This window comes from Aotus nancymaae, unplaced genomic scaffold (genome assembly GCF_030222135.1).
Source record: "Aotus nancymaae isolate 86718 unplaced genomic scaffold, 86718_ANA_hifiasm-v0.15.2.pri h1tg000002l, whole genome shotgun sequence".
Classification (NCBI taxonomy): domain Eukaryota; kingdom Metazoa; phylum Chordata; class Mammalia; order Primates; family Aotidae; genus Aotus; species Aotus nancymaae.
The window spans coordinates 60,283,685-60,297,826 of record NW_026988413.1 but is presented as its reverse complement, the minus strand read 5'-3'; the positions used below and the strand labels follow the sequence as shown (position 1 = coordinate 60,297,826).

General features: G+C 33.9%; 1 protein-coding gene across 7 annotated transcripts in view; it reads left to right on the top strand.

The window, feature by feature from the left end:
* Positions 1–14,142, top strand: part of CACNA2D1 (calcium voltage-gated channel auxiliary subunit alpha2delta 1) — a 490,964-nt gene that overhangs the window by 409,235 nt on the left and 67,587 nt on the right. The window lies entirely within an intron of this gene.

Here is a 14,142-nt window from a genome sequence, read left to right as displayed (position 1 = left end):
TTTGTGCTTGAGGAACACATAAGGATTGGATGTTCAAAAGAAAAACAAAAATAAATTAATATGTGCAGATGGTTTGGTGACAAAATATTGTGAATAATGGGGAACAGTTTTAATGAAAATTTTTGGAACACTTTAAGACACTCTAGGTGCTAAAGTTTTTGGCCTATGAGTATTTGAAAATGATCAAAGGACTGAAATCATATACATATAACTTCAAATTAATTACACTTTTTGCTTACTGCATACATTACAGTGTCATACAGTTTAAGGTAAGGTTTAAGGGTACTTTTTTTGGTTTTTGTTTAGCATCTGAGTTTTTAATAGTATAGAGGAACTACCTTTGAAAAAGTTGATAATTGGACTGAGCTGTTAATAGATTGTGAATATATTCAAGTGATAACTCAATTCTATGAATTTTTTTCAAAGAAATCATCAGAATTGAAATTAATAGGAAGATGCAGGTGCATTAATCGAATATATAATATGCATATCTTTATTTAATAACTCTTACTCCTTGATCAAAATTCAGGGCAATCCTCACCACCTGGAGGATGTCTCTGAACCTCCTTCCCGCTGTAGGCTTCTTCAGATGCTTGGCCTCTGATCCCATAGCACACTGTGCAAAGCCAGATACATATCCCTCACTCGATACTCTACCCCTTGGGATCTCTCCACTGTTCCTCTCTGGATTAAAACAAAAAAATCTACAATACTGGGGCTGTGTCCTGTTTAACTGTGAACTTTGGCATGCAGCCCAGAGCACAGATCCAATGATATTTCCTAATACATCACAACAAATACATTGAGAATACCTAACCGAAGTAGGAAGCGTAAGTGGTGTTACAGGACAGATTCACAGTTATAAAATAGAACTGGAGGCAAGGAATATGCTGCTTTCACATATTTCAAATAATCTAGCATTTCCTTATTTTGAAAAACTCAAATATAACAAAAGAAGTTTAACGCAAAATTCAAGTCTGTTAATATAAAATGTACTATCTCAAAAATTTACAAATTAATCTCACTCTGATAATTGGAAGAAACTTTTTAGCACCTTATAACTGGTCATAATTTTAAGTATATTATTTTGTGATAGAGGTATGCAAGTGCAAGCCACTACTTATATCATTTTAATAGGTATAAGTATAAATAAATCATTTTTTCCTTTCATTTCGATATCGTCTGAAGCAACCACTAGGAATCTTGTTCACCTCTACATACTTTTCTTCAAAAAGCAAGAGTTTTTGACTCAAATATGGCAATGAGTTTTGCATTCTGTTTTCATATTTGTGCATAAGATATATCTGATTTTATAAGAGTACAAGCATTTTTTAGATCTAAGATTTAAGTAAAAGAATATAAATACATAAAAACAAATTGTTTTCATGTAAATTCAGAAATGTGACATTTTTTTCTCTTTCAGAACTCTGTATACATCCAGGATTAACACAATAGCATCTTGGAGGCATATTATTAATTTTATCTTTTTCTTTTTTTAAACACACAAGGTTTTATGTTATAAGGAAAGCAAATGTGTTCTACCCACTATTTTCAAAAATTGTTCAGTTGGTTGAATTAGTGAAGAATTTACTGGTCCAAAGCCTCTTTTCTATGTATTAATCCTAAAAATTTCCAGTCCAAATATCATTATCTTGAAATATGGCTTCTCATTCTAGTCACCTTTTACAGGAGCACAACTTTTTAAACAAAGGTTGCATTTCCTGACAGGATAGACCACATGATAAAAGATTCATATCACATGTACTTTAATAAAACTAATAAATGAAGTCATATTCAACTTCAGCAGTCCTGCTGTTTGCTAACATACTGATGCTGTGCTTTAAGGACACACATTTTTCCTGAAAATATGCAACCTTTATTAATGCCAAGGCAACTTTGAAAATTAAGTAGTTAGCATTCAGTTGTGGTGATGTTTTATTTAATTTTATCTTTATTTAACATAAAAATTAAGATATTCTTGGAATTGTATATTGTTTCTGTTTTTCTAACTTCAGAGGCTATAACAAAGTTTTGTGATACACACACTAATACATATATAAAGGCCTGAGTATATGTGTGTGTGTATATATATATATATATATATATATATCTCCACACATATTTATATCTGTTTCAAATGGATATTCCCTCTGATGGTATCTCCAGGAACAAGGAACCATGTATGTAAGTTTGGCATGACCTCTCTCACATAAATTGATATGAGTTGAAGCCAACAGATAGTTAAGAAGTAAATGAGGAAGGAGGAAATAGGAATATAAATATAAGCTGGGTTTTTTTTTTTTTTTTAAATCATGACAAATTTGCTAAGAAAGGAGAAGAATAAGACAATTAACTCAGGGTCAAGTTGTGTACTCACACACACAGGCATATCTCAGCGATGTTGAGGGTTTGGTTTCAGATCACCACAACCACAATGAAGCAAATATTGCAATTAAGTGAGTGACACAAATATTTGGTTTCCCAGTGTGTATAACAGTTATGTTTACTATATACTGTAGTCTCTTAATTGTGTGATAGCACTTTGTCTAAAAAATGTACATGCATTAATTAAAGAATACACTCTTTTTTAATTCATAAAATGCATAAAAACCACTAACGATCATCTAAGCCTTCAGCAAGCCTTGTATTTTTGCTGGTGGAGGGTCTTGCCTTGGCGTTGATGGCTGCTGACTGATCAGAGTGGTGGTTGCTGAGGGTTGGCTGGCTGTGGCAACTTTTCAAATTGGACAACAATGACATTGGCTGCATTGACTGACTCTTCCTTTCACAAAAAATTTCTCTGTAGTGTGCAGTGCTGTTTGAGAGCATTTTACCCATGCAGAACTTTTAAAATTGGAGTCAGTTTTCTTGAATCCTGCTACTGCTTTATCAAATAAGTACATCTAATATTCTATTTCCTTTGGGTCACTTGAACAACGTTCACAGCATCTTCACCAGGAGTAGATTTTATCTCAAAAAACCACTTTCTTGGTTCGTCCATAAGAAGCAACTCCTCATTTGTTCAAGTTTTATCCTGAGATTGTAGCAATTCAGTCCCATCTTCAGGGTCCACTTCTAGTTCTCTTGCTGTTTCCACCACATCCACATCTGCTGTTAATTCCTCCACTGAAGGCTAGAAGCCCTCAAAGCCATCCATGAGGGTTGAAATCAACTTCTTCCAAATTCCTGATAATGTTGATATTTTTATCTTTTCTCTTGAATCACGAATGTTTGTATTGGCATATAGAATTGTGGATTATTTCAAGAAAGCTTTTAGTTCAGTTTTCCCAGATCAGTAAGAGGAATCACTATCTATAGCTGCTATAGTCTTAGAAAATGTGTTTCTTAAATAAGACTTGAAAGTCAAAATTAGTTCTTGATCCATGTGCTGCAAAATGGAAGTTGTATTAGCAGACATGAAAACACATTAATCTCCTTGTAAATCTCCATCAGAGCTCTTGGGCAACTACGTGCACTGCCAGTGAGCAATAATATTTTCTTCCAACAGTAAGTTTCAACAGTGAGCTCAAAATGTTCAGTAAAACATGCTGCAAACAGATGTCCTGTCATCCAGACTTTCTTGTTTTATTTATAGAGCACAAGAAGAGTCGATTTAGCATAATTCTTTTTTTTTCTTCTTTTTTTGAGATGGAGTTATGCTCTTGTCACACAGGCTGGAGTGCAGTGATGTGATCTTGGCTCACTGCAATCTCGGACTCCCAGGTTCAAACTATTCTCCTGCCTCAGCCTCCCGAGTAGCTGGAACTACAGGCACATGCCACCATGCCCAGCTGATTTTTGTATTTTTAGTAGAGATGGGGATTCACCATGTTGGCCAGGCTGGTCTCGAACTCCTGACCTCAGGTGATCTACTCACCTCAGTCTCCCAAAGTGCTGGGATTACAGGTGTGAGCCACCATGCCTGGTTGGTTTAGCATAATCCTTAGGGACGCTGAGATTTTTGGAATGGTAAAAGAGCATTGCCTTCCACTTAAAGTCACCAAGTGCATTAGCTACTAACAAAAAAAGCCTGTCCTTTGAAGCTTTGAAGCAGGCAGTAACTTCTCTTCTTTAGCTATGAAAGTCCTAAACAACATTTTCTTCAAATACTAGGCTGTTTTATCTACGTTGAAAATCTGTTGTTTATTGTAGTTGGCTTCATCAATGATCATAGCTATATATTCTGGATAACTTGATGCAGCTTCTACGTCAGCACTTGCTGCTTTATCTTGTACTTTTATATTATAGAGATCCCTTTTTTCCTTAAACCTCACAAACCAACCTCTGCCAGCTTCAAGGACCACTGATTATAACACTATAATATCACTATATTCACTATACCAGATACAATGATCACTATAACAGATATAATAACAATGAAAACATTGAAAATAATTCTAAGTGTTACCAAACTGTGACAGAGGACATGAAGTGAGCAGCACTGTTGGAAAAAATGACACCAATGGACTTACTTGATACAGGCTTGCCACACACCTCAAATTTGTAAAAAAATGCAATAAAGAAGCATGATAAAATGAGGTATACCTGTACACATATATGAGTATATGCTTACTGTTTTACAATGGAAGACCTTATATATTATTATATGCTAAAGGTGAATGAGAGGATACTCAGACGAGGAAAGCTTATAGATACAAAACTGAGAAAGGATAATTGATAGAGATCTTTAAGAGAGGAGGGATTGAGAGAGAGATGGAACACACGTTTCTGAATTTGACAAGTAGGAATTAATTTCCAGAAACGTTGCCATCCACATTTCATATGTACTCTCAAGTTAAATGACATCCCACATTTTCTAGTGTGAGAAAACCTTGTTAAATGAATAAAATGTTCATCTTGGAATTTGAGATATTTTGGTACAGGCATGCAATCACATCATGGAATATTGGGTATCCATCCCCTTAAACATTTATCATTTGCATTACAAACAACCCAATTATACTTTTTAGTTATTTTTAAATGTACCATTATTATTTACTCTATTCCTCTTGTGCTATCAAAAACTAGATCTTTTTCATTCTACTTTTTTGTACCCATTAATCATTTTCACCTCTCTACAAACCCCCAGCACTACCTTTCCCAGACTCTGATAGCCACTCTTCTCTTCTCTATCTCCTGAAGTTCAATTAATTTGGTCTTTAGATTCCACAAATAAATGAGAACAGATATTTGCATGTTCTCTATCCACTAATAATGAGTATAAATGATAGCAGACAACTACCTTTAATTCAGTTATACTTTTGAGTATATTTGTATTTTATTAAAACAACAGCATTTGCATAGTAATTGTTTATGCTAAGGTTATATGTGGACATATAAGCACTCTACAGAGTGCTTATATACATAAAATAGTGTACATATTTACAATATATATTTTTCACCATCTTCAAATATGGCTTCAAATGTGTGTGGATAAGTTGAGAAACACATTCTAACTTCCTATCCATTGCCTGCTGGCTAACAGAATAGATGTTTCTGGAGAAAAGACATACAGGTAGCCAATAGCCACATGAAAAAATGTACATTACTGGTCATCAGGGAAATACAAATCAAAGCCAAAATAAGATTTCACCTATTACCTGTTAGGATGGCTATTATCAAAGAAACAAAAACAGGTGTTGGGGAGAATGTGAAGAAAGTGGCATCTTTGCACACCATTCATGGGAAGGCAAAACTATGCAGCACCTACAGAAAATAATATGGAGGTTCCTCAAATAATTAAAAATATAACAACCATAGTGTCCAGCAATCCTACTTTGGGATATTTATTCAAAAAAGCTGAAGTTAGGATCTTGAAGAGCACTTCCATGTTCATTTCAGTGCTATTCAGAATAGCCTAGATTTGGAAACAACCTTAATATTCATTGACAGATGAATGGATAAAGAAAATGTGGTATATACATACAATGAAATACTAATCAGCATAAAAAAGAAGGAAATTCTCAATATTTGTAAACCTGGATGAACCTTGAAGATATTATACCAAGTGAAATAAACCAATCACAAAAAATATTGCATGATTCCACTTATATGATACCAAAAATAGTCAATTTCATAGATGCGAAGAGTGAAAATGGTGGTTGCCAGCGTGGGAAGAAGGGAGAAATGAAGAGTTACCAATCAGTGGACATAAAGTTTCAGTTAAGCAAGATGAATAAGCTCCAGAGATCTGCTGTAAACATTGTACTTAGAGTTAGCAGTACATTGTACATTGAAATATGTTTTAGGATGGTAGATCTCATGCTGTGTTATTACCATAATAAAATAAAACTTTAGAAATACGAAAAAATTACAACATCTCGAAAGAAACTTTGGTGAGCTTAAGAAAGAAACCTAACTCTTTGTTTTCCCCCAAGCCTCTTGTTTAATACTAATGTGGCTGCAGAATGCTTCATTTACATTCATAGTTCATCCACATGAATCAGAAATCATTCAGAGCAATCCAGTTAGGTCTGATGAGGTACAACTGGAGAGCTAATGAATGAGGTTGCAGCAGATACATAGCATAATTTAATGAGGCCAAAGTTTTGAGAATTAGAACAAAATGTTTGAGTTCTTTTGAGAAATGTACTACTCTTGGGAATTAATCTACCTGATTATGGATAGATATAGCTTTAAAACTGAATCCATGTTAATCTCCTCACACAGCTGTTCCAAATTAAAATACATTCATTCGCTTTATAATCTTTACCTGCAGCAATGCCATTCCTTAGGGCTCACCGATGTACATGAGACCTCCTTAAAAAATGATGCCAAAACTGAAATGAACTCTATCATGTAGTCCAAACAAATGAATAAAGGAAAGTAAAACCAGACACAGAGTTGAAAGATAATTCCCAGGGCTAGCAAAATTAAAAATATTTTATTTTCCATAGAATAGTCAAGCGACTGCTTAGCAATACATACACTTAAGATTGCCTAGCCAGTTAGGAAATAGTTCTCTGAGTCTTACCTTAATTCTCAGAATTAATTTTAAAAATGAAAAAAAAAATTCAAATTAATAAAAGAAAAATTTCAAAATAACTAGTAAATTGAATGAGAATAAGAAAAAAGCATATAGATTTGAAATAACTTTCAAAATAAAGAATACACAGCTAAAATTATAATCATTTGGCAATAAATCCGTTTTTGACAATGCATTATCCTTAATGAACTTATTTTAAACAATTTAAAAAATGATTGAGAAAGTCTTCTCTATTTTGCTTTCAAATCCAAACTAGAAATAGTCAATAGTTTATAAAACCTAAACCAAGTTACCAAGAGCTGAATATGCAGGTGTGTTTTATGTAGTTAGAGCGAGCATTGTCAGTTTTTCAACAGATGGGAAAATAATCCATGGGACATAATTTGTTGCATTATCTACTGTCTCTGCTTGGCTTCCTCACCAGGCAAGAATAAAGCCTTTGGAGGAAATGTTCAAACATATGATAATGAAGAACGTTTAACTTGTAACATTTAATTCTATTTAACAAATGAATTGCTTCTGAAAACTTTTATTTCAGATATTTTGATGCTTTCAACAGTTTCTTGAATTTTTAGCTTTAGAATAGGGCTATACCTTTGTTCATAAAAACAAAGCATTTATTCTGGAGTTACTTTGAAGCTGAAAACAATAACTACAATGTAATATGCCTTGCCAGTAGAGAGATCATCAATTTAAAAGATAAGTTTTATGTACGTGTGTATATGTGTTCTTGTCTCTGAAAACATTTATTTACATTTGTTCCTCATGGAGTAAAGTTAATGTTATCAGTTTATCCCCGAAACTAAAAAATATTTTACCAGACACATCTTCAGCTTTGAATAATATGACTTTAATGCATTTTACCAAGTCCTTAATTTAATATCTAAAACAAACTGAATGAAAAATGAGGTTAAGTATTACCTTATGCACAGAGTATCTGACATGACGTAAACTTCATAGCACAGAAAGGGCACTTGAAATTTCAAGCAAAGTTTACTACCTAGAATTGAGATTGCCCATTGTTTGTGTTAAAATGTTACGCCCAAAAGGCACTTTTTGTTACTTTTTCTGTGGTTCTCTTCTCTGATTAAGAACTCTGCTCATATGCAGAAAGCAGAAACTGGACCCCTTCCTGACACCTTACACTAAAATTGACTCCAGATGGATTAAAGACTTAAACATAAGACGTAACATCATAAAAACACTAGAAGGAAACCTAGGCAAAACCATTCAGGACATAGGCGTAGGCAAGGACTTTATGACCAAAACACCAAAAGCATTGGCAACAAAAGCCAAAATAGACAAATGGGACCTAATCAAACTCCACAGCTTTTGCACGGCAAAAGAAACAGTCAATAGAGTGAATTGGCAACCAACAGAATGGGAAAAAATTTTTGCAGCCTACCCGTCTGACAAAGGGCTGATATCCAGAATTTACAATGAACTAAAAAAGATTTACAAGAAAAAAACAAACAAGCCCATTCAAAAATGGGCAAAGGATATGAACAGATACTTTACAAAAGAAGACATACATGAGGCCAACAAACATATGAAAAAATGCTCATCGTCACTGGTCATTAGAGAAATGCAAATCAAAACTACATTGAGATACCATCTCACGCCAGTTAGAATGGCGATCATTAAAAAATCTGGAGAAAACAGATGCTGGAGAGGATGTGGAGAAAAAGGAACACTTTTACACTGTTGGTGGGAGTGTAAATTAGTTCAACCACTGTGGAAAACAGTGTGGCGATTCATCAAGGACCTAGAAATAGAAATTCCATTTGACCCAGCAATCCCATTACTGGGCATATATCCAAAGGATTATAAATCATTCTACTATAAGGACACATGCACACGAATGTTCATTGCAGCACAGTTTACAATAGCAAAGACCTGGAACCAGCCCAAATGCCCATCGATGATAGACTGGACAGGAAAAATGTGGCACATATACACCATGGAATATTATGCAGCCATTAAAAAGGAGGAGTTCACATCCTTCGTAGGGACATGGATGAACCTGGAAAACATCATTCTCAGCAAACTGACACAAGAACACAAAATCAAACACCACATGTTCTCACTCATAGGCGGGTGTTGAACAAGGAGAACACATGGACACAGGGAGGGGAGCACTATACACGGGGGTCTGTTGGGGGGGAGGGGGGATAGTGGGGAGGTGGGGAGTTGGGGAGGGATAGCATGGGGAGAAATGCCAGATATAGGTGAAGGGGAGGGAGGCAGCAAATCATACTGCCAGGTGTGCACCTGTGCAACAACCTTGCATGTTATTCACATGTACCCCAAAACCTAAAATGCAATAAAAAAAAAAAAAAAAAAAAAAAAGAACTCTGCTCACAGTGTATCTTCTCATAGGAATTTTCCCCCACTCAGCCTTTCTAGAGTGGTACCTTTCCCCAGACATCCCTTTTATCATTCTCTATTTTAGCACCCTCTTTCTTCCTGGTTTTCTTTCCCCCAGATTACCATTTTTAAATTAATTCTTCATTCACTCTTTATCTGGAGCTGCCTTCTCTAATATAAGCTCCATGAAGTAGTTGTATACATTTGTAAGCATAGGAATGGATTCTTAAAGGATTACATAGTACTTGATGCATGGTAGTTGCTCATTACTAGCAGATATGTTGGTCATATCAGTAAATATGCAATAAATATGCTCCTAAAGTAATCTATACAAAATTCATAAATGTTAGAAAACTTAAATAGCTTTATTCTTCTTTCAGAAGGAAATCATTAAAAACATTTTTTCCTAAATATTGGAATGTAAATAAAATTGATATACATGTTCTTATGTATGGCATCTTATAAGTAGGGAATAGTTAAGTGTACATAACAAATGACGGTAATGATGGTATCTTTCCCTTCACTCTAATCAGTGTAACACATAGTTTTTCATGAGTATTCTCATTATCAGTGTCAGTGAAGTATTTGACATTTCCCGAGAGAAACACCTGAAATAAATCACCATACAGCTTATATTCTGATCTCTCAGCTGATAATACTCTTTGCAGAACTGCAAGTTGTTTGGAAATTCAATGGGCCTGTAGCTTATTCTTCCTTTATCTAGTACTATAAATGCATATAAAGAAAAAGGAAGCCTCAAATTACTTCCTTATAATATGATGTAAGGATGATTCGTTATAGTTAATGAATTAAAAATAGCATATATGTATGTTATGCACCCACGTGTAAGAACATAAGAGAAATATTAACTTGGTTCTTGATGAATGTGTATGCAAAACTTAACATGACTTCTACACTCTGTTGTCCTTTATAACAATTTTTCTGTTGTATTTACTTGAGTAAATTGAACAGACATTGATTAAATTCTTGTCTCCATCAGACTCTCTAGCAGATCTGTTGGCCATATTTGTAAATTTGCAATACAGAAAATTTCATATAAATGTATCTTACGTGTACATAATGGCATTTAGAAAATATTGACCCCTTTTTATTAGAGTTTGTTGCTAAATATGATAAAGCAAATTAAATTTTCTCATCTAGGAAGGTGTTATTTTGAGTTATTTTAAGTTCTTCTTGAAGCATAAAAGGCTAAAACCCTACTAGTGAAATGTTACCTCATTGAATACTAATAGTTTGACTGTAAAAGACCAACATTGACATCATCATCATCTTCATTGCCATAGCTAATACTTACTGAGCTTATAATTTCCATATATTAATGCTTTATATTTACTGTTTCATTTACAACTAGGATAATCATATAATAATAATATAATCATCACCATCACCCCCATTTTGGAAATAAGAAAATCAAAATCAGAAAATAAAGTAACTTGCTAAAAGTCATGAGGCTACTAAGTGGCAGAGTCAAGATGGTAATCTACAGTCTGAATTCCAAAACCTCAGAATGCGCCTGACTGGCCATCTGTCTGTGCCTTTCTCTGGGCAGCTCTGTGGCTGTGCTAATCATAGTTTGCCCACCCAGGAGTCTGCCTTCAAGCCAGACAGCAAGACTTCCCCATAGGGACGTGCTCCTCACAGCTTTCACAGGCTAAGATGGATCGCCAAAACTTTGCAGGCTGCAAGTACCTTTAAGATCATTGGGCTTTATAAAATAAAGTGTGAAAGGTGAATTTGGACACTTTTATTTATTACATAATGCTATAAAACTGGAGATACAGGCTAGTCAAATGCCCTGGATTCTGACGTATTTGTGAATTATGGAAACCACAGTAGAATTTTACCCTAAAATATTCAGTCCAATCGAGTATTTTCATAGGCTTAATGCCAAATATTTTAGTATACAGAGTAGATTAATAAAACCTATTTCTGACTTCATTTTTCTAACATGATTCAAAGGCTGAAGTTTTTATTTTAGTTTTATTGGCTTTCTTAATAGACTCATTTCCATTATTCTTTGGAGATTTGTCTATTGTAAATTACAGTTGAACTCTGGGTAACTGATAATTGTTGAGGTGACAGTTTCCAGTAACTGGTTTCTGCTGGGAAACAAATTCCTATGGCTTTTTAAAATAGGTTGACCCTGTGGCTTTGGAAAACTCTTAATTGAAGTCAAGTATTTTCATCTTCAACAAACAAAACAAAACAAAACAAAAACGGATTAGCAGAAGTCAGAACTGCAGGATAAAGTTACAAATCAGTGGTGTGTAAGGAACAAATCAGCAACACATTGTAAATAGCCAAAACTGCTGTTACTTTAAAGTCTTCTCAAATCAAGCAGGCCAGGACTGTAATGCCAACTTTGAATTATTGGAATTATAATGTTCTGTTCAGAGGAAAATTAGTTTTGAAACAACTGAAAGTAAAATTATGTAAGTTTATGACTATTAAAAAGCCACAGGAATTTAATGTTTAAGTTTATTTATTTATTTATTTATTTATTTATTTATTTATTTCCGGAGACAGACTCTCACTCACTCTGTTGCCCAGGCTGGAGTGCAGTGGTGTGATCGAGGATCACTGCAACCTCCCATCTCCCAGATTCAGGCAATTCTCCTGCCTCAGTCCCTTAGGGTAGCTGGGATTACAGGCATGAGCCACCATGACCAGCTAATTTGTATATTTTTAGTAGGCACGGGGTCTTGCTGTATTGCCCAGGCTGGTCTCAAACTCCTGAGCTCAAGTGATCCACCAATTTCTGCCTCTCAAAGTGCTGGGATTACAAGCATGAGCCACCACACCTGGCCTTAAGTTTAATTTTATTACGTCTGCTCCCCAAATTACTATTGCTTTTATGCTTACACTTACATAACTATACATGAATCCAGAATTACAAGAATTTTTTTATTTTCTAGGAATAATATAGTACATAAATAAGCGTACTAAGTATACTTTGCCTAAAAAGTTGTTTAACTCCAGTAAGCATGTCTGCTTATTTAATATTAAATAAAAAGATTAAGAATGTACAATTATGTAAGTATAATGAAACAGCCCAAATTGCAAAATGCAAGACAACTAATAGCCCAGTTTTGGTCCTGCTCTTACCATGTACTATGATGAACTTATTGATGTGTTGGATAACACCAAAGTCTGTGTTAGATCCCTCTGGTAAGAAGCAGAAACCACTCATGTGTCTATTCACTTGTTTTTCATTTAACAAAAATGTTTGTTTTCATTTATCAGTATGGCACTACAATAGATACTACACTGTATAATCTTGGAACTTTTAAAACCCAATCCAAAGTTTATTCAATATTAGCTTCCCACAGTATTTCTGTTGAAGACCTGTACTTCAGCATTATGAAAAATATTTGTCAAAACCATCTGTTACTGTATATGTCTCGTGTGACTATGATGAAAATTTCACAGAAGCAAACATTTTGAAAGAGGAGCCTATCTAAAATCATACATGTTAGCTGAGAAACATTTAGCTAATTTTCTAGGAACATTTTACTTAGAACAGAAAATTTCATGTGCATTTGTTATATGAACCTAGTATTGTGATTATAAAAGTACTACTAGGCAAGAGAAAAGGAATTGTTTCTCTATAAAAGTTGCCTTAGCCTGGATGTAGACATGCTCTAATGTAAGAGATTTGCTTAAATGAGAGTTAAGATGAAATATTTAGCTTGTGTGACTACCAGTCAAGCATTTGGAGTTATTTTGTGTGTTATTTTGTTTTATGTAAGATTGTGCGAATGTATTTATAAGAACTTTACAAATACACATCTTCGTGAACGTAATTTACCTTAAATTTTGAATTGTGCATATTTCAAATAATCACTTTATTTTTCTATAACTCCAAAACTATGGCTAAACAAGAACTGTAAGTTTAAAGGAGTAAAAAAGAAACATCAGAAGAAGTGGGGTATCAGTCATCTCTATGGACTTCAGGACTGGAATTTAGTTAGTTCATTGACTGTTCCACATGGTGGCAGTAGTATAGTATGAAATAGGAGGAATGAAACCATTTACAATTCCAAGTGGAAAGTTATGTACACAAAGATTCTTTTAAATTTAATCGATACATTGTGTATATGCACTATACAATATGTAGTGCGAATGTTTATGAAATCAGTGAAGTTAAAATTCTTATGTAATTAGGTAAAATGTACAAAGAAAAGACAAGTTCAACAATGGCATGGTACTAGGGAATGAAATTTTTTTTATGTTGATTTTTTACTGTCATATAAAGAATGTGTGTACCAGGTACTACAATAGATCCTAAGTTTTGGATGACTTATATTAAACTTTATCTCAACTGAGTATATATTTATAAGGTCATTAGAGAAAGCTCTGAGATAATCTATGTAATCTATAAAATCATTAAATACATATGGGCATATGTGTTTGTATGTGTATGTATGTATATATGCATACATATATATAAACCGAAGATAAAAAATAATCTATTAAATTTTATAAATATTGCAATAGTAAGATACTTGTATAAATTATAAAAAAGAAGGTTGCATTTATAATTAAGATTTTAGTTAAACACTTGGAATAAAATTTCAGGAAAATAATATCTTTAAAAATCTCTACAACAGGGCAAATGAAAATTGAGAAAAGGGGTACAAATCATACGTTGGTGATATGGGAATGATTCAGTTAGTTAATGCAGCTTACATTTAAGTAGCCAAGAACCTATTTGAGAAAAAGAACAAAGAGAGGTTAAAAAAAGAGTTTATCATGTTTTAAAAATCATA